General features: G+C 46.8%; 1 long non-coding RNA gene across 1 annotated transcript; it reads left to right on the forward strand.

Moving 5' to 3' along the window:
* The first annotated feature begins 15364 nt into the window (after nucleotides 1-15364).
* Nucleotides 15365-22324, forward strand: LOC135965315 (uncharacterized). Its single transcript, XR_010578225.1, has 4 exons — nucleotides 15365-15448; nucleotides 15970-16081; nucleotides 19237-19349; nucleotides 20983-22324. It is a non-coding gene; the product is annotated as an uncharacterized lncRNA (long non-coding RNA).
* The last annotated feature ends 1646 nt before the right edge of the window (nucleotides 22325-23970 follow it).

Raw genomic sequence — 23970 nt, forward strand, 5'->3', positions numbered from 1 at the left:
AGTGGGCCTGGGGTCCACAGTGTGATCTCAGGAAAAGGCACTTTTGCTCTGGGCCTCGTCTTTCATGCTGCAGTACTATACGAGGTTGAGATTAAATGAAATTCAGATATCCTCCTGCTCTGACATTGCACCTTCCAGTGCCTTCCCATTTTATTTAGACCCAGACCCTATGCCTCATCTCAGCCTAGGGTGGGCAGCATCCACAAAGATGGCACTGAGGGCTTAGTGACTCCCTTGTGAATGGTAGAATAGGACACAGATAGTGGAATAGCACTTCTGTGCCAGTTCAGGCTATTTCAGCAAAGCACCGTAGCCTGGGGAGCTCATCAAGAAGAGAAATGTTTCTCCCAGTTTTGGAGGCTGGAAGTTGGAGATCAGGGTACCAGCCTGGTCAGGTCTTAGTGTGGACACTTCTTCCCCATTCACTGAGCTGTTACAGGTGCTGTCCTTTCCTTGGAGGACAGGTTAACTTCAGGAGCATGGGTGGACCTCCGTTCAAAGCCCCGCTCCCACTTGTAGCTTGGTGATCATGAGGTAGTCATAGAGCATCCTTGTGCCTGTTTTCTCCTCTGAGAAATGGCATTAGTGAGAATTGCTTCCCTTTCTAATCACACAGAATAAAGCATGGAAAGAAGTTAACTCGGTGCCATTGGGCAGAGAGTGAGAGCCCAGCAAACCAGAGAGATCAGCTTGCCCACATCAGTAGTGAGGAGTGCGGAGAGTGGGTGAGGCTGGGGCAGGAAGCAGGCCAGCCTGCCAGAGCCCAGGAACAGGTGAAGGGCAAGAGTGAGCTCCTCACCTTGAATTCTCAGGAGACACAGGCATGCAGGGGTTGTGGGGAGCACAATCATCAGGGCTGCTCTCATTCCCCTGGTTCCCTCCATATCCGACGTGGTCCCAGGGCCCATTCTCCCTGTGTTTCCTCTCTACCCCACTTTCTTCCTGGCTGCCCTCCTTGGACTCATTTTTGGCCCTGGTCAGGTGGAGTCTTGAGGTAACTATAAGCCTGTTAATAACTCCTCTGAAGTTCAACCCGTCATTTATTGAGCCCTCTGAGCTTAGTCATAAACCACCTCCTGCTGGTACCTGAGAGGGGGCTGGAGGGAGCTGAGAGTGCAGTGGCAGTTTTCCCTGCGGTTGCCACTACAGGGGCCACTGGCAGGTATCTGCTGAACTCGAGCTTTCTTTTGGGTCTCTGGGGTTCTGAGGTGTGATTTTCCATCTGAACATCAGCTGAGCCCCCAGTGGGTGCCTTAGCCTCAGAAATGGGTCCCCCTGGCTGGGAACTGTGCTCTACCCTCACTTTCCTAGAACACCTCACACCTCGCCCTGCCCATTCTGGCTTCCGAAGCCCACATAGAGGCTCTGTAGAAATTGCTAAATACAAAAGGGCTACAAATAAGTCATAGGAAGTGTATTTATATAAGGCGGTGGCTTTCAACCATTACTATACGTTTACTTCAGCAAAGGCGAAATTTAAAAATGTTAATACTCTGAGTCACCCGCAGAGATTTGGATTTATTTGATGGGGCAGGAGACACAGGTATCTTTGGTTTGGTTTTGTTTTTTCTTTTTTGAAACGGGACCATACAGTGTTTCTCAGGCTGTAGCGCAGTGGCACCATCTTGAGCACTGCAGCTTTGATCTGCCAGGCTGAAGGAATCCTCCCTTCTCAGCCTCTCACGTAGCTGGGACTATGGGCATGCACCACCATGGCATGCTACATGTTGTGTATTTTGTAGAGGTGGGATCTCACTGTTCCACCCAGGCTGGTCTTGAAAGTCCTACCCTCAAGCTGTCGTCCTGCCTCAGCCTCCCACAATGCTGAATTTACAATTGTGAGCCACCGTGTCTGGCCCTGTTTCTTTTAAAAGTTCCCTTAGTGTTTCTAATGGGCATTCAAGCAAAGAAGATTTTGCTTGCAGAAGGCTCGCGGAACACTACTGAGGCTGCATCTTCTTCACAGCCAACAGATTGTTCCCTGAAGTGTCTGCTTAGCAGTGCACAGGCTATTTATATCCTGGACTTTATGGAGCTGTTGGGTTTGGGGGCTGACTGGGGCATGAGTGTTGTCTCTGGGATCTGTCACAACCTGGTCCTATGGGACACCCAGTCAAGGATCCTCCTTCCCAGACCACCATCCTGCCTCTCACTACTCCTATGGCAGGAGAGCAAAGGTCATGACCCCATGGTCAGAGACATCCACAACAGGAATGAAGTTGAGTGAGTCGTGAGGAGGGGCGGGGCACAGCTGCTTGCTGGAAGAGTGTTGGAAAGTATTGGTCCATCAGCTGTCACATCCTCCTGTTGCTGTTGAATCCCAGCGATCCTCACTTGGAGTCTGGGTCTCAGAAGGGTGTGGCACCTGGGTTCTTGGCTGGCTGAGCTGGTGCTTTTGCAGTCCACTTTGGAGCTTTGGTATGTGAAGCCTGACCTGAGTTGCTTCAGGAAACCTTTGTCCCTCAGGCTGCCTCCTGCTTAAGAGCAGAGCCTTTGTGTGGAGATCTGGCCTGCCTCCCTAGCTCCCAGCCTGTCCTGTCCTGTTAGTCTGGGTTTGAGGTTGTGTGGAGGGGTCTCTTGCCATAGAGGAGGCAGTAGCAGTCGTGTGGATCAGAGTGAAGAATGGCGATCCCTGCTGGCTGTGCCTGGCCTTTGACTGGAGGAGTCTGAGAATTACCAGGCCTGGGGAGCTGTCATTCCTCAGAAACAGCATGTCTCCTCCCCTATTGTGGAGTTTCTGGATGTGACCCAGAGTGTGCTGGGCCTCTTTCGCTTGTGCTGGGTTTAGCTGTGTGTTTCAGGGTGGGAGGTGCAGGGGATCATCTGCTCTGAGCCAGATAAGCCTGGCGAGAATTGGGGGGCGGCCCTCGAAGAAGCCAGATCTGGTGGGAGAGTAGGCATGGATAGGGAGGGAACAGGGTCACCAGGGTTGTGTGTCACCTCTTCTTGCTCCTTGGTCTGCCCGGCAAGTGAGAAGAGAGGTGGAGGCTGCTGTGGACCCTCTTTGGCTTCCTGCAAGCAGGTGTTCTTTTGGGGAGCAAGGCAGGTGGGGGACAAAGCTAGTCTCTGAGGTGTTGAGTGGTTCTTTGTATGTCATTGTGCTTTTCCTCTCTGCCGTCCCCAACAGCTCTACTGTAGCAGCCCATTGACCTAGTAAGTTACTCAGAGCATCGTGGTCCTACACATGGGTGTTACGGCCCCTTAAAGAGCCAGAGAGGGCTTAGGAGTTTCTCAGAAGACTGAGCCCAGGGTTGGAGGGTGCCAGAGTCACTGAGAACAGCCCATTTGATAAGTTGGGCAGAGGGATCGTGGGCCCTGAGTATGCCTGCCTGACCGGTGGTGACTATGCCAACAGGGCCAGGGCCTCAATAGAGCATAGCTACTGAGCTTGACATTTGGCCAGTTGCTCTCTTGGTGCAGGCAGGAATGTTCTGCTTCCCCACACCCTGTGTTTTGGTCTCCATTTTCCTTGGAGCAGCTGCAGGGTAGGTAGAGGGGTGTGTCTCCCAGCTGCTTGGTGAGATGAGCGTCCACCAAGCTACTTCTGCCGGGGAAAAAGAGTAATGACTGCAGCAGGGAGACAACCGAGGCGGGGCCCTTTTAGAGTCAACCCTGCTGCTCCGATTCTAATTTTCAGTTCAGATTTTGCAGGCCTGAGTGTGGGTTCCTGAATTCTTTTGGCGAAGACTTAGCATTCCCCAGGAGCCTCTCACTGAGCCCCAAACACACAGCCCCCAATTCACCACCTCATCCCTTACCAGGACCTGCTGAAGCACACACCTGTGGACCACCCAGACTGCCTGCCAGTACAGGATGCCCTCCGCATCTCCCGGGACTTCTTTCTGTCATCAGTGAGGACATTGACCCCGCTGGACTGCAGTCACAATGGACTCCCAATGGGGAGGTGAGCTCAGGGCCCAGCAAGGCCTCACGCTCAGGTTGAGGAGCCCAGGGTGGACCAGATCCCCAGTCTCTTCTCTGATGGCACAGGCATCGCTCTGTGCCCCTTGTCTCTGCAACCCTGATGCCCCATTCCCAGCCAAGGAGAGGTCTTCAGTCCCGGGTCACGCTGATTTGATTCCGCGTGGCATTCTGGGCCCTAGGCTGAGAGCTTTAAGCCCAGTGTCTCAGTCATCCTCCAGAGAATCCAGTGAGCCAGAAGAGGACACAGGCCCAGAGCGTCTCTCCAGGTCCACCGCACAGTCTTTGAGCTGTGTCAGAGCTGGATTCTTTATCTGGGGCTGGCTGTTTGGAGGCCCCAGGCATTGTCCCCCGCACCAGGGAATTCGGCCTGTGGCTACCTCATTCTTGAATGCAGACACCTGCCTGTGCCATCAGGGTGACCCGGGAAGCTGAGGGAGCAGGACATGTCAGCCACTTTAGATTGGCCTGCACGAGCAAGAGCCAGAAAGGGAGCCCCACAGAGGGAAAGCCTGGTAGTAGAGGTGGCCGAGGCCATTCAGGTTGCTGGAACATTCCACGTGGGCTCCTGGATGTCAGACAGCAGTTTCCCTGGGGGCCCTTCTTGATGCAAGGGTGAGGCTTAGCCCAATGAGGGAAAGCAACACTCAGCATTAGAGGCACAATTAACCCCTGTGTGTCAACATCCTGGCCCAGATCAAAGGCTTCCTGACCGATAAGAGGTTGTTATGTGGCCCTTAGGAGGGAAGACTGCCTGGGTTCATGCTCGTTTGTTACATTTGTGAGCGAGGGGCGGGTCTGGAGAGTGTCCGATGGTGCATAGGGAGCTGTTTCTGTGCAGCTGCTGGTGCCAGTTTGCAAAACCATGGAATGTCACTAGTTTGTTTTGGTCTGGGGATATCTGAAAAATTTTTTAAGACTTAGAGTAGCATCGGTTGCAAGTCATCTTAACTGTACGCTTTCAGTACACGCAGCTACATATTGCAGTATACGTAGATCACGCGGTGTGTCATTCAGACAGGAAAGGCTGGAACAGATGGTCGCAGCCCCATTGAAGCCCTCCTGACTCTGAAGGTGGCTGAGGGGAAACTCTGGAAATCCTCATGGAGTAGAAACCATCCAGAGCTGTGATGAGAGGCGTCTGCAGGTCTCCCCAGGACACTTCTGCAGCCCGACTGAAGGCAGCCCAGAGTCTCCCATCCCCTGGGTGTGTTTTTTTAAAATCTGTCCGTCATGTATGAATTTGGGTTTGGTATTTGGTTCCCTCATTGTGTCTGTTGTTCTGTATTTTTGTGTTAATGCCAAAACCATGTTGTTTGGATCACTATGGCTCTTCTATGTCATTTGTAATCAGGAAGCATGATACATCCATGTACTTTGTATTTCCCAGTGGCGAGATTGCTAGATGACGTAGTGGTTGTATTTTTCGTTTGAGGAGGAACTGCCGACTATTGCTCATAGTGTGTACACCAATTTCCATTGCCACCTATAGTATCTAAGAGGTTCCCTGTCTGTAGATCCACACTGGTGATTGCCTGTTAAAAATTACGTTTTTGCTTTTGGCAACATTCATTTTATGTGGATGGAGACTCTCTCTTAGTGTGGCTTTGGTTTACATTTTTGTGATGATTAGTGATGTGGACAAGCTTTTCCTTTACCTGTTCATTTCCTGCCTTGTTTTCAGAAATGTCTTTCGGTTCTTTGACCAAGTTTTGTTGGATTGTTTGGTTTTGTTTATTTTCTCACTCTGTATAGTTTCTGGTATATGTCAGATGAACACCTTCAGCTACATGATTCCTTATACTCAGCGCCTGGCAGCATCCTCTGCTCATTCCATCTCTTCTGGTCAATGACCACTGCCTGTGTCTCATTCTTCTCCCTCCCCAGGGCAGGGCCCAGACTTCCTGCCTCCCATGTTTCCTTATCCTCATGGAGGCCTGGCCCAGTGCTGGGCCAGCCACACGGCACAGTGTCCAGTGCCTTTCTGGGTGATGGGCAGGTCAGTTGGCATGGAAAACGGTGTCTGGGATTTCTGAGTTGACTATTGAATGCAGACTCACCCCACTCACAACCAGTCACCACCACTGCTACCCAAGCAAACCACCCGGGAGCCTGGAAATTGCTCTGCCCACTTGTTGCCATGGGTACAGACACCTATCATAGGGAGAACCGAGAAGAGACCCAGCCCACCTGTCCCTGGTGCCCAAGGATGACATTCAGGGGATCACCCCAACCCACGAACCACAACCTGTGTCCATGCAGGCTCTCACAGGGCCTAAGGACAGGCTGACCCCTCCCAGAGATCCTCCACCTCGCAAATGCACAAGTACTCCATCTAGGGACCAGGGGATAGACCTGCCCTGCCTGCCACTTCTGGTTTGTGCTTGCACCAGCAGGGGGCCTAACAACAGGCCAGATCACCTGCTGCCAGCATCCAAGCATGCCATCTTGGGGCCTGGGGATCACCCTGCTCTATGCATGAGCACCGTCAGGGGCCCCGGGGCCGGTTCATCCCACCTGGCATATGTATGCATGAACTGGAAATGTGTTTTCCTGTCGGGCGCAGTGGCTCACACCTGTGATCCGAGCACTTTGGGAGGCCAAGGCAGGTGGATCAGCTGAGGTCAGGAGTTCGAGACCACTCTGGCCAACATGGTGAAACCCCGTCTCTACTGAAAATACAAAAATTAACTGGATGTGGTGGCACACGCCTGTAGCCCCAGCTACTCTGGAGGCTGATGCAGAATTGCTTGAACTCGGGAGGTAGAGACGGAGGCTGCAGTGGGCTGAGATTGCGCCACTGCTCTCCAGACTGGGGGACAGAGTGAGACTCCATCTCAAAAAAGTGAAAAAAGAAAAACCAATGTGTTTGGGGCTGGGATACTTTCAACAACTCAGAGACATGGGGAAGCAGTTGATACGACACAGAAAAGCCCGTGGCAGATCCAGCTGACAGATGTGATAGCAGTTCTGCTGTTATAAAGCAGTCTTTGTTTGACGTTAAGGTTTGTCACAGCTCTTGAAATTTTGTCAGTGAGGTTGAAGGTGTCTCAGAAAGTCCACTGACCCTTGTATTGCATATGCATGAATAAAGTAACAAAAGTTTTTTTATCTTTCTGTAGAAATAAATGTGAACTTGGGTTAACTTTCTGAGCCGGTTCCCTTGGAAACCTGGAAAAGGCGGAATGTCATCTGTGTTGGGTTACCAGACTACAAATAAAAACATCCCGTAGTTGGTCATCATTATCTGAATTGGGAGAGCTATGAATGAATTGTAAACAATGGGGGCGTCTAGAGTTAGAGAAGAGTAATTGCAATTGTGGAAGTCTGCCATCAGTTGGACTTTGCTGTTATACATGTTTTGAAGTCTATGGTCAACTTTTTGGTGGTTTACTTTGGAGAAAAAATCAAGAGGTAAACCATACTTTGGGTTTCCCTGAGTGCAGTGGTATTTGTAACTAGGCATGTCCCTTGCTGGGACCCTTGAAAACTTTGACGATAGGACTGTTAAAAGAAATCTCAGTTCCTTTTTGAGACACAGGCTTCTAAGCCGGGTAGCCCTGTGCCCTCCCATGTGACCTTGTTCCTTTGCACCTGAGGTGTCGCTTGGGGAGCAGGATCCAGAGAATAGGCCCTGGACTGACGTGTGCACAGCCATGAGGACTCCTGCTAAAGACACAGGCACGATACCAGTCTGCTGGCACACGGTGTTTCGTGTCTTGTATCCTTCTACATGATACCAATGGCCCTATTGGCTTCATAGGGACTCTTTGAGCCACGTGAATGTTAGATGTATAATTGAGCTGTGGCCAGCCGAGGGCACGGTGGCATGTCAACGTCACTAATCATCAGAGAAACACAAATCAAAACCACAATGAGATATCATCTCACCCCAGTTAAAATAGTTGTTTGTCAAAAAGGCAGGCAATGATGAATACTGGTGAGGATGTGGAGAAAGGGGAACCCTCAAACACTGTTGATGGGAATGTAAACTCCTGACCTCAAATGATCTGCCGGACTCCTCAGCCTCCCACAGTGCTGCTGAGATTACAGACGTGAGCCACCATGCCTGGCTACAAATGGTATTGTTTTATATGTGACTGTTCGTTTCAAGTACATTGAATGCAGTTCCCTTCTGCCTGTTTGTGTTGTATCACAAAACCCATAATGAAGCTCTAAGACCAGAGCATTTGTGAGCCACTCTTGGATTTTGAATGGGACATGGATGGACTCAGCCTCTTTTAATTCCTCTAATGAATCCCATGAGATTTTAAAAAAAAACATTCACTTTAGATTCAAGGGGTACATGTGCAGGTTTGTTACATGGGTATATTGTGCAATGCTAAGGTTTTAGAGTATGAATGATCCCCAGCACCCAGATAGGACCCCATATGTAGGTTTTCAGCGCTCACCCCTCTCTCCCCTCTGTGGTTGTCCCCAGTGTCTGTTGTTCCATCTTGATGTCCATGTGTACCCAGAGCTTAGCTCCCACTTGTAAGTGAGAACATGTGATATTTGGTTTTCTGTTTCTGCTTAATGTGCTTTAGATATGGCCTCCAGCTGTATCCGTGATACTGCAATGGACATAATTTCATTCGCTTTTATGGCTGAGTAGTATCCCATAGTGTGCATGTACCACATTTTCTTTATCCATCCACTGCTAATGAGCATCTAGGTTGATTCCATGTCTGTGCTCTTGTGAACAGTGCTGTGATGAACATACAGGTGCAGGTGACTTTTTTTTTTTTTTTTTTTTTTTTAAGAATGATGTATCTTCCTTTGCAGATATCACCAGTCATGGGATTGCTGGGTTGAATGGTAGTTCTTCTGTAAGTTCTTTGAAAAATTTTCAGAGTGCTTCCCACCATGGCTGAACGAATTTACAGTCACACCAACAGTGTATAAGTGGTGGTGTATGCCTGTAGTCGCAGCTACTCTGGAAAGCTGAGGCAGAATTGGTTGAACCTGGGAGGCGGAGGTTGCAGAGAGCCAAGAGCGCCCCATTGCACTGCAGTCTGGGCAACAAGAGTGAAACTCCATCTCAAAAAAGAAAACAAGAATTTGCAAAACTCAATAATAAAATAAAACATGAGGAAAAAACTTGAACATACTTAAGATACAGATGGCAAAGACACACACGAAAAGATGTTCAACATCATTAGTCATTAGGGAAATGCCAAAATTAAAGCCACAGAGATACTGCTACACACACAGAAGAATGGCTAATGTTTAAAAACCTGACCATGCTACGAGCTATTGAACATGTAAAGCAACAGGAACTCCCAAACACTGCTGATGGGGATGTAAAACTGCACCACCACTTTGGAAAGCAGTTTGACAGTTTCTTAAAACATTAAACATGCATCTACCGGCCGGGCGCGGTGGCTCAAGCCTGTAATCCCAGCACTTTGGGAGGCCGAGACGGGAGGATCACAAGGTCAGGAGATCGAGACCATCTTGGCTAACACGGTGAAACCCCGCCTCTACTAAAAAATACAAAAAAACTAGCCGGGCGAGGTGGCGGGCGCCTATAGTCCCAGCTACTCTGGAGGCTGAGGCAGGAGAATGGCATAAACCCGGGAGGCGGAGCTAGCAGTGAGCTGAGATCCGGCCACCGCACTCCAGCCTGGACGACAGAGCGAGACTTCATCTCAAAAACGAAAAACAAACAAAAAAATGCATCTACCTTATGATCCCCACATTCCACTCCTAGGTATTTACCCAAGAGAAAAGGAAATATATGTGCATGCAAAAACTTATACATGAGTTTTCATAGCAGCTTTATTTGTAATAGCCCAAAACTGGAAACAACTCAAACGTCCATCAGCAGATGAATGAATAAATTGTGGCACACCATCCTGCAGAATACTCCGCAATAAAAAGGAACTACTGATACACGTGAGTGAGTCTCAAAATAATTATGCTAAGTGAAAAGCCATTTAGAAAAGAGTACTTGGGCCGGGCATGGTGCCTTGCAGTAATCCCAACACTTTGGGAGGCTGAGGTGGGCAGATAACTTGAGGTCAGGAGTTTAAGACTAACCTGGCCAACACGGTGAAACCCCATCTCTACTAAAGATACAAAAATTAGCTGGGTAGGGTGGCATGGGCCTGTAGTCCCAGGTACCTCGGAGGCTGAAGCATGAGAAGAGCTACAGTCTGGGAGGTGGAGGTTGCAGTGAGCTGAGACTCTACCCCAGTGTGGATGACAGAGTGAGACTCCACCACACACACACACACACACACACACACACAAGTATATTTTACATATCCCAAAATCTATAAAATGCAAACTATGGAAACAAAGTACATCAATGGTTGCTTTTGGATGGTGGCGGGCAGGGAGAGACAGGAGGGAGGGATTACCAAGAGGCATGAGGAAACATTGGGGGTGACAGGTACGTTTACTATCTTGATTGTGATAGTGGCTTCATGGATGTATACATGTGGCAGAATGTATCATATTGCGCACTTAAATCCAGTAATGCTTGGAATGTCCACTTGATTGTGTTTCAATTATACCTCAATGAAGGGTTATTTTAAATAATAAAATATTATTTTTAAAAACAGGCCGGACCCAGTGGCTCACGCCTGTAATCCCAGCAGTTTGGGAAGCCGAGGTGGGCGGATCACAAAAAAATAGATAAATAAAGGTTACAAATAAACAGTCAGATGAAGAGATAATATAAGGTGAAGACTGGAAGACTCCCAAGTACAGAAGTTTCTGTCCTGGTAGAGTTGGACATGTGAATGAGTTGGGTTTTTTGTTGTTGCCCAGGCTGGAGTTCAGTGGCACTATCTGAGCTCACTGCAGCCTTTGCCTCCTGTGCTCAAGTGATCGTCCCCCTCAGCCTCCCAAGTAGCTAGGACCACAAGCATGTGCCACCATGCCCAGGTAATTTTTTTTTTTTATTTTGATAGAGATGGGGTCTGTCTATATTGCCCAGGCCGGTGGTGAACTCCTGGGCTCAAGCCATCCACCTACCTTGCCCTCCCGAAGTGTTGGGATTATAGACATGAGCCAGTGCGCCTGGCCATGGATGAGTTCTTGATCCCTTCCTGTCAGCCTCCACATGAAGCTCCCCAAATCCTGTCCTCTTTGGCCTTTAAAAAAAATTAAAGACAGGGTCTCACTTTGTTGCCCAGGCTGGTCTTAAACTCCTGGTCTCAAGTGATCCACCCACCTTGTCCTCCCATAGTCCTGGGATTACAAGATTAGTGTTGCCAGCTGTCAGGTGGCTAGGTAGATTCAGTGTAAAGTCCTAGAAGATGTGTATTACTAAAAACAGCTAGCCACCTGATAGCTGGCATCCATCCATTCAGTGAAGACTGCTGGGCACTGTGGATACTGTGGAGGAGGCAGCAGTAGCAGCCGGCCTGCAGAGTGGGATGCAATGTTGGAGGGCTTGAGGAGGAGGTGGCACTGTGATTGGTGTCTGAAGAGTGCCTCCATGATAGTGGAGTCAGTGTAAAGTCCCAAAGACCAGGAAGGAGCAACAGGAAAGGATGGTTCATATCCAGTTGACCCATTCAAAAAAACCACAAAACAAAAAACGTGCGCATCAGCAGGGTAGGATAAGGGGGGCCTCCAGAGTGTTTTTGTTTTTTGTTTTTTTTCAGTGGGGGAGGGGTGTGCTTAGATTTGCATGCGGATTGCCAGGGCTGTAGTAGGGAAACAGCAGGGGGGTTGAGACCTGTGATTGGGAGTCTCCAGGTGAGAGGGGTGGACCCTGGGGACTGGGGGTCAGGCGAGGCTGGGAGTGGGGTATAGAGGCAGGAGCAGTTGGACAGGACCAGTCAGGATGCAGGGCGCAGACTCATCAGCGAGAGCATTCCTGAGCCCAGCATCCAAGAAGCGAGGGAGGTTGGGAAGGTGCTGCTACGAGGCAGGGGGAGGTCCCCAAAAGTCCAGATGAGAGCATGGCATGCGTGGAAAGTGCTGGGCAGTTTTGACATCAGTGAAGTCACGGGGGGCTGTGTGTGAACAGGTGGTCTTGGGCATCACCAGGGAGGCCTTGAGACAGGAGCGGGTTGGCTCTCCTGGAGACCAGGCTGTGGGATAGCGTCGGGGCTGAGACATGGACAGTCTCCTTCCACCCCCAACCTCTCGTTGGAGTTTTGAGGCACTGCAGATAATTAGGAGGTGATGTGATAAATCCTACCTGTGGAGGATGCCTTGGGCAGGGAGGACAGGGTGGCCAGGAAGGTCGCCCTTTGGGCCCCTGCTCTGAGCTGCTCATCAGGAAAGGAGAGAAGCTCCTACAGCCTGGTGTCAGAGCCTGGGGAGACCCTGTGAGGCCTCGAAAGTAGCAGGTGCCTCCTACAGTCTGCGCGTGGCCATCTCAGGGAATCCACCCAGCAACTGTTCTAGTCATCCCTGCTCTTCAGGTAGGAGACTGAGGCCAGGAAGGGAAAGGCTGCTGTGATACCCACACTATCAGTGGTTGGGGTTGATTTTGAACCCAGAGACTCTAGGGCCCATGCCTCTGCCATCCTGCCTCTGGGTTTGGTAGTCAGACTTGGTCCACCAAGTGCCAGGCCAGCCCTGTGGCTGGGTGCTCCCCGGCATTCACAAGCTGACAGTTCTGAAGGACCCACGCACTTGGCCGTGCTCCAGCCCGTGTCGTCACATGAAAGGTGGGTGCTGGAATAATAAATGCTGCAAATGGCACTGGGGGTGTTGGCCAGGCTCTGGGGGCACAGGAGCTCTGTCCATGCCCACAGTTGGCCTGTGCTGACCTCCCTCTATCACAACTGAGTGGCACCAGCCCTTTCATTGAGCTGAAGTCTTCCTTCTAAAATCCCTTCAGTGGGTCTTTGTGGCTCAGAGAGGCTGTGGCCAGGTAGAGGATCTGGGGTGGCTCCTGCTTCTCTGCTCTGTGGCCTTAGACAGTGGGCAGGATCTGAGGTCAGGCCCACCTGCAGCAGGTGTTACAAAGAGGCAAATTCGCATTTAAGGTTTGGAAGAACTCGCCAACCAACTACCGTCCCGCTGTCTTTGTAGGTAGTGAGCTCCCCATTGGGGAAGGTATGTTAAGCTGACCTTTCTGGGATGCTGGAAGATCAGAGACCAAGCAGTTAAGATTCTGTGATCCTAATATTGCCTCAAATGCTATGCTGCTTGGATTTGAAGTCAGTTTCATTTAGCCAGTTTACCAAGTGCCTCCTTGGTGCAGGACAGCAGGGGACACAAAACGTCCTGGATAATTATTGGGTTTCTGGCTCCCAGGGGTCCCTGAGATGTTGTTCCAGCAGTTCTGGAGTACGGGCCAGGCACGGCTTGCATCTGGACCCATCCACATTGCTCGCTCATTGTCAGCGTCATGACTGCAGTTCAGGATATCGGGCCCCCATGCGCCCACCACCCTGCTCTGCCCCGCCATGGCCCACTCAGGGCACGAGGCTTTCTGGGTGATTCCTGGAACTCAGTGTGGTCAGCTTTCTGGACCTGACAGTGGGGTGTGTCTGCAATGAGATGCCAGTTGCAGGAAGTGGTTTGCACAGCCTTCCTGGTGTCATGGGTCACTGTCTTGCCAAGTGGCTTTGGGCAGGTCCCTTCCCCTCTCAAGCTGCAGGTTCCTATGCCTGGAGCTCCCTTCTTGCCACACCACTGCCTTGTTTTCCCAGATACCCGGATTTTTAACTTCGATTGTTGGAAGTGGTTTTTTTTTCTGTTTTTGTTTTTTTCTGTTGTTTGCTTTTACATCCTGCGAGCTTAGATTCAGGATTTCCTAAACATAAGCTCACTCTGTGTTTTCATGTAGCAGTTTTACGCTTTTACGTCTTGTGTTTAGTGTTTCATGTATTTTGAGTTTGTTTGTTATTGTATAACATCAAGGTCTTATTTCATTGTTTTGGATGTGGCTATCCAGTCATTTCAGACTACTCAATTGAACAGACTGCTGACTCCTCATCTCATCTTTTTTCCCTTCGGAACACAGTCCCACTCATGCTGTCGCCCACGCTGGAGTGCAGTGGCGAGGTCTCAGCTCTCTGCAACACCTGCCTCCTTGCTTCGAGCGATTCTCCTGCCTCATCTTCCCAAGTGGCTGGGATTGCTGCTGTGCGCCACCACACCTGACTAGTAGTTTTTGTATTTTTACTAGAGATGGGATTTCACCATTTTCGCCAAGCTAGTCTGAAACTCCTGACCTCAAGTGATCTGCCCGACTTGGTCTCCCAAAGTGCTGGGAGTACAGGTGTGAAGCACAGCACCCAGCCTCATTGCATCTTCTAGGCGTTCCTTTGAAGAAAATGTGTTGACTGCATACAGGCGTGCGTTTAGGTTCTCTTATGTCCCTAGGTTCATGGATTCATTTTTATGCCACTACTGTAGTCTTTGGTGAGTGGAGGTTTTACATGTAATTTGAAATTGGGGAGTGTGAGGCCTCCAATTGAGCTTGTATTCCCTAGGATTGCTTTGCATATTCAGGATCTGTGGGTGTTTGGTAATTCCATGTGAAATTTTAGCTGTGTATCCTTCACATTCCTTTAAACATTTGTTTCATACTTCATGTCCAGAATTAGGGGTGCATTGGGACATTGTGATACTTGTTTGTATACCTTGAGTATGGATAAAATCAGGGAGTTTCCCAGGCTTGTGACCAGGTGTAGGTTTGATATCTTTGATGTGTGAATATTCAATATCCTCCTTGGTAGCTGTTTTGAAAACGGCACGACCATGTTGATAAGTGTCATCGCCCTGCTTTGGAGTGGAATACCAGAATGTTCTCCTCTCCCGTAACTCTCTGTGTACCTGTTGCCAATCCTTGATGTCGTCTCCTCCACCTAGTCTGTAGTGACCACTGCTATACTTTCACCTTCAGTGAGTTGCGTTTTTCAGCTCCCACACGAGTGAGAACATGCAGGCTTGGTCTTTGTCTGCATTTCTGATTTGATTGAACAGAACATCTGCAGGTGTAGTCATGTTGCACTCCAGGTGCAATCCTATCATGGAAATGATAGGATTCCATGAATGTTGATGGCCCAGAAGTATTCCATTGTGTCTGTGTACTAGAGATTCTTCATCCCTTCATCTGTGAATGGACAGGGAGGCTGATTTCTTACCTTGGCTTTCGTGCCTAGGGCTGAATTCCACCTGGGATGACAGATCATCTTTTCCATGTCCTGATCATGTGCTCTGCATATGTACCTAGGAATAGAATTACTGGAGAAAACGGTAGTTGTAGTTTTAGGATTTCAAGTTACATCCAGGTGGTTTCTTTAGTGTGCATACTAGTTGACCATTTCCCACCAACTGTGGAGACAGGTTCCTCCTCTGGAAATCCACACCTTGCTTTGTGTTTTAATGTGTTTCACCATTTTTCTTGTAGCATCCATCGCATGTAGAGTGAGATGGAATCTTGAGTGTGTTTTTGATTTTTGTGTGTGTGTGATAAGTGGTACTTGCTACGTTATTCTGAATTTGTTTTAATTTGTTGTGTAGTACTGGGCAGAGGACCTGAAGACATGAGGTTGATGCACAGGTCAAAGAGAAGATACTCACCATTGCTGATTCACACAAAAGCGTAAGTGAAAATCCCACTCAAGATTTCATCTCACTCCAGTTAGAATGAGTACTACCAACATTTGATGGCAGGTTTGTTTCTATAGATGTGTGTGTGTACACACACACACACACAACCCAAGGGTGCAAGGGACATTCTGAGATATGTATATGTAGTATCATGATCAAATCATCATATCTGGTATCTCTGTGACCTTCCATCATTATTATTTCTCTGTGGAGAGAATATTCAGAACCGTATTTTCCAGTTGATTTTCAAAAATTTTTCTAGATTCTGTTGACCTAGTCACCTAGTCACCCTGCTGTGCAATAGAACACCAGGATGGATTCCTCATATCAGAGCATCACTCTGTACCTATTACCAATCCCTGCTGCGCCTCCCTGCTCTCCCCAGCCTCTAGTAACCCCTATTGGAAGTTCCGCTTCTGGGAGACAATGTTTTGTGGATTCCATATGCCTGATGTCATGCAGCGTGGGTCTCTCCCTAGCAGACTCGTTTCATTTCACCTAATTGTCTTCCAGGTTTCTCCAAGTGGTTGCAGATGACATGATTTCCTGAAGTGTTACAGCTGATGTGTGTTTCCATGTGTATATATACTGTGGTTCCTTTATCCCTTCATCTGTGGATAGACAGGTAGGTTGATTCCACATCTTAGCTGTTGTGACTAGGGCTTCAGGACACGTGAAGAGGCAGATAACACAGGGATTTCATCTTCTCTAAACATGTACCCAGTGTTGGAATTGTTAGCTGGCGTGATGGTTGTACTTTTACCTTTTTTTTTTTTTTTTTTTTTTTTAGAGACAGAGTGTTGCTTTTGTCACCCAGGCTGGAGTGCAGTGGCGCAATTTCGGCTCAGTGCAACCTCTGCCTCCTGTGTTCAAGCGATTCTGCTGCCTCAGTCTCCCGAGTGGCTGGGAATACAGGCACTCGCCACCACGTCTAGCTAATTTTTTTACTTTTAGTAGAGATGGGATTTCACCATGTTGGTGAGGCTGGTCTCAAACTCCTGACCTCAGGTGATCCACCTGCCTCAGCCTCCCAAAGTGCTGAGATTACAGGTGTGAGCCATCGTGCCTGGCCTATCTTTTACTTTTTTAAGGAACTTCCAAAAGTTTTTTGTAGTGTGCATGGTAATTTTCATTCCACAAAGAGTGTAGAAGATTTTTTTTTTTACAAGTCTACACTGACCACTGCCTTCAACAATTTTGATTTTTGTCTTTTGTAATACTCATTCTAGGTGGAATTTGATGGTAGCCAAGTATGGTTTTGATTCACAGTTTTGTGAGGATTAGCGATATTGAGAAATTGTCACCTGTGAGTCAATTTCCTGCCGCCTTTTCACTCAGGTCTGTTTAGATCCTTTTACCTTGCATATTTGTCGTTGTTGTTGTTGTTGTTTTCACTTAGTCATAACAGTTTATTGTTCGTGTTAGATAAGAACCTCTTTCAGGGGTAGGATATTTTATAGTTTCTCCCAGTGTGTAGGATGCCTTTTTTGTTTGTTTCATTGTTTTCTTTTCTGTGTAGAAGTTGCAAAGTGTCCTTAGTCTCATATGGCTATAATTGCATATGTTAGCAGTGATTTTTGTGTTCAACACCCCAGTTCCATGAAACACACGAATGTGCGTGCGCGTGCATGAGCGCGTGCGCACACACACGGAACCAAGCCTTGCATTGTCTTTGGTTGTAACCGTGGATTTTTCTTTTAATGCCATCTACTCTTATTGTTATAGTTTAAAGGGTACACATGCAAGTTAGTTACATCTATTGATTGCATCACGCTGAGATTAGGGGTCCCAACAACCCCGTAACCCAGGCAGTGAGCAGAGGGCCCACGGGGTGGGTCTTCAGCACACGGTCCCTCTCCCCTGTGTTTTTATTGGTCTGTTGGTCATTCCAGGTGTCTGTTGTTCTCTTCTTTATGTTTGAGTTCATTCACAGTTTAGCTCCCGCTTATAAGTGAGAACATGTGGCATTTGGTTTTCTTTCGGGGCCTTAGTTCACTTATGACAGCGATCTGCAGTTTCCACCTTCTGTTCTCAGGTGATCCTCTCACCTCAACCTCCGGATTAGATAGGACTACAGGTGCCCGCCACCACATCCTGCTTATTTTTGTATTATCGGAGACATGGGATTTCACCATTTTGCTCAGGCTGGTCTCAAATTCTGGACTGAAGCGATCCTCCTGCCTCAGCTTCCCAAAGTGCTAGAATTACAGGTGTGAGCCACTGTGCCGGCCTCTCATGCACTGTTGATGGGTAGGTTGATTCCATGTCTTTGACATTGTGAATAATACTGCTATGAACATAACGAGTGCCTGTGTCTTTTGGATAGGAGGATTGATTTTCCTTGGGGTAGATGCACAGGAGAGGGCTTTCTGGGTGAGATGGCAGTTCTGTTTTCAGCTCTTTGAGAAATCCCCAATCTGCTTTCAATGGTGTCTGTACTAGTTTTAATCCCCTCCCCTCCCCGAAAGCGTACCAGCGTTTCGTTTCCTCGGCTGCCTCGCCAGCATGTGTTCCTCGTCTGCGTGGTCCTCACCATTGTGACCTCCATGGGATTACAACGTCTTGTAATGTTTTTGATTGGCAGCTCTCTGATAGTGAGTTTGAGCATGTTTTCCTACATGTTGGTTGCTTGTACATTGACTTTTAAGAAGTGTGTGTTCGCATCTCTTGTCTGTTTATTAATGGGATATTCCCTAGTTGACTTGTTGATGGGCCTTGTAGATTCTGCATATTAGATGCTGTGCAGATGCACAGTTTGGGACCATGTTCTCCCTTTGTGTGCACTGTTAACTCTGTTGGTAGTTTCTTTTGCTGTGCAGCAGCTCTTTCAGGTATTCGGTCTGACGTGTCAATTTCTGTTTTTGTTGCCGTTACTCTTCAGGACTTAGCCATCTAAATGTTTTGCCAAAGCCTATGTGGAGAAGGATATTTCACAAGTTTTCTCATAAGATTTTAATAGTCTGAGAGGTTTTCCGTTGAAATTTTTCATTCATCTTGAGTTCCTCTTTGTGTCTGGTGAGAGGTAGGGGCCTAGTGTTACTCTTCTGCACATGGCTAGCCACTTACTTCAGCACCGTTGATTGAATAGGGTGTCCTTTTTCCTTTTCTTACTTTGGTGGATTCTGTGTTAGATCAGATAGTTTTCAGCGTGTGGGTTTACTTCTTGGTCCTGCCTTGTGTTCCACTACTCTGTGTGGAGGCCGGTCCCTAGCTTTTCCATGAAATTTGAAATCAGGAAGTGTGATGTGTCCAATGTAGTCTGGATGTCTCAGGATTGCAGAGGATGAAACTCAGGGTGCTTCATGGTCCCACATGAATATTAGCATCACCTGTTTCTATTTCTTGTAACAAATGTGTTGCATAGTAAAGGAACAATACAATGAGAGGGTAGAGTGGGGCATTATGGTCCATGCATACATTGTGAAATGATGAAATCAGGGTGCTTAGTGTTTCTGATACCTTTTCCCATTATTTATTCCTTTATGGTGGGACCCTTTCAGTATTCTCCTTTCAAGCTGCTTTGAAAGTGATGTGCTGATACTGTTAACCCTGGTCACCCTGCACTGGAATAAAACAACAGAATTTTCTTCTTCTAATTTATGTGTAACTTTGTACCCTTTTATAATCCCTGCCCATTACCCATCTTTTCCCCCAATCCCTGGAAACCAATATTGTGCTCTCCAGGTCTTTCATATAGTTTCTCAGCTTCTGCATGTGTGAGATGACTCAAGGTTTGTTTCTCTCCCCCTCACTCATTTAATTTACCATCATCTCCTCCAGGTGCAACCGTGTGGTTCCCCATGATATGATTTCATTGTGGTTTTCTGTCTGAAGAGTATCCCGGTGCGAACATGTGGAACAGCTTCTTTCTCCCTTCGTCTGTGGATAAGCAGGTAGGTTGATGCTTACACTGGCTCTTGGGAACAGTGCTGGAATCCACATGGGTGGGTAGATCTATGTTTGGTGTCCTGATTTCAATGACTTTGAGTGTATTCCTAGTAGTAGAATTGCTGGTTGAAGTGGTAGTTGGAGTCTTTTAAGGTTTAGAGGAACCTCCAAGTGGTTTCTGTATCGTGTGTGCTAGTTTAACCTTCTCACTAACTGTGGAGAAGAGTGTCTCTCTCTCTCTGGAAACACACCAGCATTTCCCTTTCTTTCAATGTTTTTTGTCTTCTTTTGTAACAGTCATTCCAATTAGAATGAGATGGTGTCTAAGTGTGGTTTTGATTTACATTTTGCTTGTGGTTAGTGATGTTTGCCAGGTTATTGTTACCTTTTTCAATTTGTTGTGTAAGACTGGGCAAAGGACCTGAAGACCTGAGATGGATGCACAGGTTAAAGATTCTGAATCAACATTACTGATCCTCACGAGAAGTCAATCAAAACCACACTGAGATAGCATCTGTCTCTGGTGAGAATGAATGTTACCAAAATGGGACAGCAGTTTCATTGTCGTATAGTCTGTGTGTATATCCAGCGAGTGCAAGGCACAGTTTGATCTGTGTAAACGTAGCATCATCATGAAGTCGCAGTGTCTGGCATCTCTGTGAGCTCCAGACGTATGATTTCTCTGTGGAGACAATATTCACAACTGACCTTTGTAGCTGTTTTGAAAATTGTGGTTTTCTGTTCTTGCCTTTTGGCATAATGGCCTATGGCTCTGTCCAGGTTTCTGGTAAGGGCATGGATTTGCGTTTTATGGCTGTGTAGTGTTCCGTAGTGTGTATGTACCACATTTCCTTTCTCTGATCCACTGGTGATGGGCACCAAGGCTGATTCCATGTCTTTACCATTGCGAGTAGTACTTCCGTGAACATACAAGTGCATGCGTGTTTTCGATGGAAGGGTTTTCCTTTGGGTAGATACTTAGGAGTGGGGTTGAAGCGTTGGGTGGTAATTCTCTTTTAAGTTCTTTCAGAAATGTCCACACTGCTCTCCAGGGTGTCTGAACTAGTTTGCAGTTCCCCCAACAGTGGACCTGCATTTCTTTGCTAGTCTGTTCCACCAGCCTCTGTTGTTGTGGACCGTGTGTCATAATTGCCATTCTGACTAGTGCGACGTGGTATCGCAGTATGTTTTTGATGTGCGTTTCTCTGATGATCAGTGAGATTGAACATCTTTTCATTCTCATTGGTTACTGGTACACCTCCTTTTAAGTGTGTGTTCATGTCCCTTGTCCATTTATAATTTGGGTTTTTTTTTTCTGATTTTATTTGTTGAAGGTCATTACGATAAATCCTGGATATTAGATGTTTTTCACATGCGTAGTTGTGGAATATTTTCCCTCATTCTATAGGCTGTGTGTTGACTCTGTTGGTTGTTTCTTGTTCTGTGCAGCAGCTTTTTTGTGTATTAGGTCCCATTTATCAGTAATTGCTTTTGGGGAGTTGACATTTAAATGCTTTGCCAAAGCCTCTGTTGAGAATGGTATTTGCTAGATTCTCACACAAGATTTTCTCATAGTTTCAGGGCTTGAATTTTTATGTATTTATCTATTTAGAGACTGAGTCTCGCTCTGTTGTACAGGCTGGAATGCAATGAAGCCATCTCGGCTCACTGTACCCTCCACCTTCCGGGTTGAAGTGATTCTCCTGCCTCAGTCTCCCGAGTAGCTGGGAGTACAGGTATGTGCCACCATTTACGGCTAAGTTTTGTTTTTTTAGTAGAGACAGGGTTTCACCATGTCAGCCAGGATGGTCTCGAACTCTCTAACCTCTAGTCATCTGCCCACCTCGGCCTCCCAGAGTGCTTGGATTGCAGGCGTGAGCCACCGCTCCCGGCCTGGGGTTTGGCATTTCAATCTTTGATTCATTTTGAGTTGCTTTCTGTATGTACATGGTGAGACACAGGGGCCCAGTGTTATTTCTTCTGCATCTAGCTAGCCACTTATCCCAGCACCACTTACTGATAGGCAGTCCTTTCTCCATTGCTTTTTTTTGTTGTTTTTTTTCAATATCAGATTGTTTCAGGTGTGCAGGTTTATATCTGGGTCTTCTAATCTGTTCCAATGTTCTGTGGAACCGGGTCCCCAGCTTTTCCGTGAAAATGGCAAGGCATTACATTGTCTATGGGTGTTTTCTTAGAGTGTTTGCTTTGTTTTACTGTTTTTTAAATACCTTTAGCAACCTACTTGCATGGATTTGTTTTCTAAAATACGTGCTCACCGTATGTTTTCTTGTAGGGGTTTTCTTGTAGTGGTTTCAGAATTCAGTTTTAGGTCTTTAATGTATTTTGCATTGATTTTTGTTTTGCATGACATAAGGGTCCTATTTCAGTGTTTTGTATGTGAATATTCAGTTTGCTGAAAATCATCTACTGAACAGGCGGTCTTTTGCCCATTGTGCCTTTTTGGTGTTCTTTTGAAAAATGTGTTCACTATATGTACATTGGGGTTGAGTATTAGGTTTACTCATTCTGAGCACTTCCTTAGTTTATGCCAATAAAAGCTTGTTTGGATAATTATAAGTTTGTGTTTTTCATTCATTGTTTTAGCTGCTAAGTTTGTATTTTTTAACATAATTTCTACGTTTATTATAGACTAAAAGGTAAAAAGGCAGATTAGTTGCTGCCTTTGGTATATTGCCTGATACTGAGACTTGGGGTCCCAGAGAGCTTATCACGCAGGGAGTGGTGGACCCACCAGGTAGGTCTATAGCCCATACTCCATCTCTTCTTCCTTTGTTGTCTTATAGCCAGCAGTGTCTGTTGTTTTCACTTTTATGGTAGGGTGTTTTCAATGTTAGCTCCACCTTAGAAGTGAGAACATGTAGCATTTGGTGTTCTGTTTTTTCCTTATTTCTCTTTAGATAATGGCCTCCAGCTCCTTTCATGTTGCTGCCAAGGACATGATTTCCGTCTTTTTTTTTTAAAGCTGCCTAGTTTTTTGTGGTGTATATATGTACCCCATTTTCCTTTTCTGATCCACTGTTGATGGATACCTAGGTTGATTTCACGTGTTTGCCCTTATAAAGAGTGCCGCCAAGACCGTTTGTGTGCATGTGTGTTTTGGACAGAAGGATTTATTTTCCTTTGTGTATACCCCAGTGGTGGGCTTGCTGTGTCAGATGGTAGTTCTGGTTTAAATTCTTTGAGCAATCTGTGAAGTGCTTTCTATGGTGTCTGAACTACTTTGCATTTTCACCAAAAGTGGACCAGTGTCCCCTTTCTCTGCTGCCTCGTTCGTGTCCTTTTTTTTTTTTTTTAACTGTGTAATTGCCATTCTGACCAGTGTGAGATGATAGCTCATTGTGCTTTTGATTTGTATTTCTCTGATAATTAGGTTTAGCATGTTTTCACATTCGTTGCTTGCTTTTACATTATCTTTTGAGAAGTGTGTGTTTATATCCGGTGCCTATTGATGAGTTATTTCGGGGGTTTTGCTAATTGATTTCTGTAAGGTCTTTCAGGTAGATTCTGGATATTAGGCCTTGGTCAGGTGCATAGTTTGGGAACATTTTCTCTCATCCTGTGTGTTGTCTGTCTACTCTGTTGGTAATTTCTTGTGTTGTGTGGTGGCTCTTTAGTGTATTAGATGTGGGAATTTCCTGGTCTCACATATACTTCAGCATTGTTTCTTTCTATGTGCTTAAAACCAATTTGCTCTATAGTAAAGGTTTACAACTAAAGAGTAGAGTGGGACATTTTGATCCATGCATATGTACCTTGTGTAATGATGAAAGCAAGGCATTGACTGTCTCTGTTACCTTGTGTAGTTGTTATTTGTTAGTTCTCTATGGTTGCAATATTCAGAATGCTTCTTTTCAGTCTTTTTTGGAAAATATGGTAGGATACTGTTAACTCTGGACACCTGCTGTGGAGTAAAATAGCTGAATTTATTCCTGTCATCTGAGTGTAACATTGTGTCCCTTTCCCAAACCCTGCCAGGACTTCCCAACCCACAGCCTCTCTTCACCACTGTGGAACTTTCTACTTCTAGGGGATAAAGTCGTTTAGAGAGGAAGTTGATCTCATTCTCACATGCATGAAATCATGCCGTGTTTGGCTTTCTCTGCCTGACTCATTTCGTTGAAGGTCATGTCCTCCAGAGTTCTGCACGTTGCTGCAGATGACATGGTTTCATGAATTTCTGTGGCCGAAGAGGATTCCATTGTGTACTGCAGTTTCTTTATCCCTTCATCTGTGCATGAACAGGTAAGTGGATTGAATACCTTCGCCATTGTGCATAGTGCTTCAGTTGGCATAGGAAGGCCGATATCTTCTCAACGTAACAGATTCTATGTGGTTTCTGTGTATCTCCAGTGGTGGGATTGCTAGGTGAACGGATAGTTATAAAATGTGTAAGACACCTTCAACTGTTCGCTTCATGTGTATAGTAATGTACATGGCCACCGATAGTGTATAAAAGTGTCTTTTTCTGGTGTTCTGCATTGGCCACTGCCTGTGAACGTATGGGTTTTCTGTTGTTTTTGGTAAGTTTCGTTCTAATTAGAGTGAGACACATCTGAGCATGGTTCGTACTTAGACATTTGTGTGAGGATTAGTGAAGTTGAGCAG

The sequence above is a fragment of the Macaca fascicularis genome, chromosome 10, assembly GCF_037993035.2.
Source record: "Macaca fascicularis isolate 582-1 chromosome 10, T2T-MFA8v1.1".
NCBI classification, from domain to species: domain Eukaryota; kingdom Metazoa; phylum Chordata; class Mammalia; order Primates; family Cercopithecidae; genus Macaca; species Macaca fascicularis.